Here is a 5330-nt window from a genome sequence, read left to right on the forward strand (position 1 = left end):
ACTTCCCTTCATTCCCTTTCACTGTGCTGTCTTCTGCCCTCTGGTCAAGCATCAGACAGTGGATAGCATTTCCTTTACTTTGTAATCTCCTACAAGCATGAAGAACATGTGTAAGCCTTCAGATTACTTCTATAGTCTGAACATTCTTACTGTTCTTGGCTCTTCCACAAAGACAAATCCCTCTATTCCTTGAGATTCTTTGTGGCCCTTCACTAACATTTTTCCATTCACTAATGTTTTTCCTGTACATGAGATCACTTGCTCTCAAGTGTCCTGGTGGCCTGGTCACTGCACTTGGTTCATGTGTGTCTTCTACGCAGAGGCACAAAGTTGGGCACTGTCATGTCTTTACTTCACAGGCAGTTAAACATCACACGGTTGCTCCCTCCCTACCTCCCCTGCAGTGGGATGAGGAAGAAAACTGGGGAAAAATAAAAGAGATAAAATTCATGGATTGAGTAACCACCTCATTTGTGAGTTCTTCCTTTTCCTCCTCCACTTTCAGCAGCTTCCTCTCTTCCTCCTTTTGTTCTTGTAATGGCCCTGCTTTGGAGTAGTCTGCATTGTCCACTTCTTCCTCCTGTTCACTCCTAGAAGAAGCTCCTTCATCCCTTACTAAAAGACTTGACTTCTACTTCCAATATTTCTTCTTGCGTATAGGGGCAACTGTTATTAGTACAGGTTGGTTCTTCGGTTCACATGCAGTGTCTGTCACTGGGGCTGGGATAGCCGAAGTGCCTGTCATTTTGTTGTCAGATACAAAGACCTTCTCTTCTCCTTGACGTTACTGAATAGTGTTGAACAGGGCTTGCTAGGCCTGAGCCAGGCCCCAGCACATTGCAGCCATTTGTTTCTCTCTGGAATTACCAGGGCAATAGCATCCTTTTCCCAAATATTTTACTAATTTTTCAGGATTCTGCACTTGTTCAGGAGTGAAATTCCAAAATGTTAGAGATGCCCTCTGTCTTAGGCACTTGTCCATACTATCACACACATCCTGCCACTCATAACTGTTCAGCCTCAGGGCAGATATCTGACTGGTATTCTTAAATAATTGTTTGAGCCTAAACAAGGCCTGAAATACAATCAGGAGATCTAACAATAGGAACATACCGGTTTGAACATCCTGACAATATTCAGTTCTCAAGAGCTATTGTAATTAGCCTGAAGGATAAGGGGAAGATGGAGGAAGGTGTCTGCCCCATAGGTTGGCTCTCCGGGGAGGAAAGGTAAAGGATGTAATTAGGAATAGTTTCCAATAGATGGCTCTAGAAGTACAGAGAAAACAGCAATACTTGATTACAAATACCAGATTAGTCTCACAACCATCGATTTTATCATATCATAAGCCAGTGTTACAAAGTATGACAACATGATAACCTTAACCCAGTCCCCAAAGGTGATAAACAGCAAAACAGGGAACATATACAGCAAGTAAGATGCTACATAAGGCAACTCTGAGAACAGACTCAACACCTCTGAAAGCAAATAAATCAACATTGGGACCAGCTACTATTAAACTAAATGATGAATGCTTACAACAAATTTGTTTTAACATACTCTGGTCAGATTTGTCATTATCTAAACCCTTTGAGCCCCATGCTGGGCACCAAAAAGAGCTGTCATGGTTTAACCCAGCAGGCAGTTGAACACCACACAGCCGGTCACACGCTCCATCCTGCGCAAGAGATGGGAGAGACAACTGGAAGCAAAAGGAAAATTTGTGGGTTGAGAAAAACAGGACAGAAAAGGAAGGGGGAAATGTCAATAATAATAACAGAATTAGAACATACAAAACAAGTGATGTACAACATAATTTTTCTACACTTGCTGAATGATGCCTAGACAGCCATTTTCCAAGCAGTGGCCCCCAGCCATCTTTCCCCCGAGTTTATACACTGAACATGATATGACATGGTATGGAATATTCACCTCTCTCAGCTGTGCCTCCTAGCTTCTTGTGCCCCCAGTCTCCTCACTGGTGATGTGGTGTCAGAAGCTGAAAAGTCCTTGACTTAGCGTAAACTTTGCTTAGCAACAACTATAACATCAGTGTGTTTTCAACATTATTCACACTCTAAATCCAAAACATAGCTATTAGGAAGAAAATTAACTCTCTCCCAGACAAAATGTATTTATAACAGGTATACTACTCTAAATGCCATCTATCAGATAATGAGGAAGGTCACAGAATACTTTCCCTCAATCCAGAGGCCTTGATGCTGTCAGAGAAGCCTGGGATGCTGTCATCTACTATGCTGCCCAGGTTTGATGCAAGCTTCCCACAGCCTCCAGAGGACAAGGAAACCTCACCAAAGGACCCTGTGTCTAGGCAAGGGGAAGGAAAAGTGTTGGAGAATGCGGGCATCGATCCCGCTGCCTCTCACATGCTAAGCGAGCGCTCTACCACTTGAGCTAATTCCCCACCCTGCAGCTGTACCTCGGGTTGTCTCCTCTCCCAGGTACCCACCTTTGATTTGGGATGCCCTGCACCCAAAGCCTGGGCCTCCTATAGGCATTGCTCTCACACTACCACCCACTTGCCCTTGACTTTCTTGCTGAAGGTGCCCCCTTACAAGACAAATCTTAGGACCACTATCCCCTGCCCAGGGCTCACCCTGGGCAGCCTTTGCTGGTTGTTTTCTTTTGCAAAAGGAATGTCCCAAAACTTGGACAGCCATTTGAAGAGGAGCCACTGGGCAGGGCCAAAAGTCAGCAGTGCAGCAGTGTCTGGAGCCAGAGCCAAAAGGACACTCCTTCGAGCCGGAGTTGAACCAGCGACCTAAGGATGGCCGTGTAAGGGAGCCTACAGTCCTCCGCTCTACCAGCTGAGCTATCGAAGGAAGCACAGGGCCATGACCACTACCTCACCCATCACACACTCATCCAGCACTTCCACAGCCATGGCACACCATCATGCCTCTGTTACAACATCCTGCTTCACACAGACTCAACTCCAACATCACAACACCTTGCTCAATCCCTTTAGCCCATCCTATCATGCAAACCACAAACAGAACCATTCCAGAAGTTCCTTGGATTTCATCTTCTACAGCTGGACTCTCCTCAAACAGAGCTTACCTATATCTGGTTGCATCTTCCCTTCATTCCCTTTCACTGTGCTGTCCTTTGCCCTCTGGTCAAGCATCAAACAAATATACAGCCATTCCTCTATTCCATAACCTTCTGTAGGCCTGAAGGTCATACAGAATGTCATACAGTCATACTTTGAATCTCCTTTTCTCCAGCCTGATCATACCCACTTTCCTCAGTCCATCCACACAAAGAAATCATCCATGCCTTGAGATTCTTGGTGGCCCTCCACTGAGATTGCTGAATTTCATTGATCTTCCCTGTACAGAAAATTCCTGGTGGCCCTCCAGAGGGCCATTTCTAGAGGGCCACATCTATTTCATTGATGTCTTTTCTGCGTAAGGGATCTCAGAATTGGACACAGTACTTGAGATGACATTTGATGCCTTCAAGCAAAGAGGGAGAAACGTCTGTTAAACTGCCTATGAAGCTCTTACTGCAGACCTGGATGGTCTCCTACTCTTTGTATTCTGCATATACTGCGAGCACCCACAGCCCCTGGCAAAAGGCCTTGTATGCAGGCAAGGGGAATTAAAAACGTAGGAGAATGCAGGCATTGATCCTGCTACCTCTCACATGCTGAGCAAGCGCTCTACCACTTGACCTAATTACCCACTCTGCAAGGCTCTGCCTGAAGTCCTCTCCCCTCACAGACACCCACTCTGACTCAAGACACCGTGCATCCAAAGCTGGGCCCCCAAATGACCTCACTCTCACACCACCAATTCACCCACTCACTTTATTGCTGGAGGTGATCCCTGAAAGTCCCAGTGCTCAGGTTCTACCATCCCCTGCCCAGTGTTAACCCCAAACTGCTTCATCTCCCCCATCAAGTGAAACAGTTCAAGGCTGGGCTAACCTTGAACAGGAACAACCTGGGCAGGGCCAACAGGCAGACGTGCCACAGGATCTGGGCCAGAGCCAAAAGGACACTCCTTCGAGCCGGAGTTGAACCAGCGACCTAAGGATAGCCGTGTAAGGGAGCCTACAGTCCTCCGCTCTACCAGCTGAGCTATCGAAGGAAACATGTGGCCTGGACACCTCACACACTCATCCAGCACTCATCCAACTGTTCAGCTCTCACACCACTCCCACGTGTCTTCATGACTCTCTTTTGCAGGAAATAAGAAAGACTTGCCTTGGATCACATCGTCTGTCAAGCCTACAGCTCCTCACCAGGACAGGTCCAGCCATGGAGGCTCTCTCCAAGGGAGCATCCAGAACAGATGGCGTTATAATCACGGCAAGACAGGGACAGCTGCAAGCAAGGAAGTCACTGCACAGGTCAGAGTGATGATCATGTCCAGTGACTGACAGTCAGGTCCAGATTGACAAGCCAGGGCTTAGGTCAATGTAGGAGATTCATCTGCACATCAGATCTGGATCCAAGGTCTCTCTGCTTGATATTGCTATGGCTGTGGCCATAACTGAGCTCGAAAGAGCATGGAAAGAGAGTGAAGGCCCAGAGGTGAACATAAAGAGACCTCCTGTGATAATGGGTGGAGGTGAAGACCCCATGTGAGGCAGGTCAGGGCCATTCAGACCTATTCAGGTACTTGATGCCTGGATGAGATATAATGGTTACCACGCAAGAGAACTGGCAGTCCTCCACTCCACCAGCAGAAATTATTGGTGGACCATCAGGGTCCACTCCCTGCTCTCCATCCGTGACTGTGTTATCAAAGCATTCAGCTTGAGTGAGTCCTCAGGGCATCTCGATGTATACCTTCTCCTCCAAGCAGCCTCAGATTAGGGATCTCAGTGTCTTGCTCAAGACTTCAACCACTCAGATCATGCCAACCTCCAAGCATGGAGACTGCACAGGACTCCTGGACAATCTTCTTCTCCTGCCTGGCTGACCTGAGGTCAGCTACTGAGAGGGTCATCCTGGACCACTTGTTCTGGGATAGCCATAAAATGTCAGGTCCCTAGAGAGCAGTCCTGGACTGCTCACTCTGAAACAATCAGTGTTCAGGATACCCTTGGGCTAAATTAAGGCAAAACAATTCCAAATGATCAATTACAAAGTTTCATTTATGGCAGCAGCAATTTAAACTTTTCTAAACAGCCCATGGCAGAACAGTGTTTTAAACTTTTCTGAATTAAACTTTTCTGAACAGCACCTGGCAGCAGCAATTTAAACTTTTCTAAACAGCCCATGGCAGAACAGTGTTTTAAACTTTTCTGAATTAAACTTTTCTGAACAGCACCTGGCAGCAGCAATTTCAACTAGTAAG

The 5330-nt window shown here is 46.6% G+C and overlaps 1 protein-coding gene and 3 non-coding genes across 4 annotated transcripts in view; 1 reads left to right on the forward strand and 3 right to left on the reverse strand.

The window, feature by feature from the left end:
- Nucleotides 1-5330, forward strand: part of DNAJC5B (DnaJ heat shock protein family (Hsp40) member C5 beta) — a 31377-nt gene that overhangs the window by 6718 nt on the left and 19329 nt on the right. The gene's annotated exons all lie outside the window — the stretch shown is intronic.
- On the reverse strand, nucleotides 2353-2425 carry TRNAA-AGC. The gene has a single exon. It is a non-coding gene; the product is annotated as a tRNA-Ala (tRNA).
- TRNAY-GUA lies at nucleotides 2755-2843 on the reverse strand. Its single transcript is given in 2 exon segments — nucleotides 2755-2790; nucleotides 2807-2843. It is a non-coding gene; the product is annotated as a tRNA-Tyr (tRNA).
- TRNAY-GUA lies at nucleotides 4027-4115 on the reverse strand. The gene is given in 2 exon segments: nucleotides 4027-4062; nucleotides 4079-4115. It is a non-coding gene; the product is annotated as a tRNA-Tyr (tRNA).

This window comes from Lepidothrix coronata, unplaced genomic scaffold (genome assembly GCF_001604755.1).
Source record: "Lepidothrix coronata isolate B3197 unplaced genomic scaffold, Lepidothrix_coronata-1.0 Scaffold36, whole genome shotgun sequence".
Classification (NCBI taxonomy): domain Eukaryota; kingdom Metazoa; phylum Chordata; class Aves; order Passeriformes; family Pipridae; genus Lepidothrix; species Lepidothrix coronata.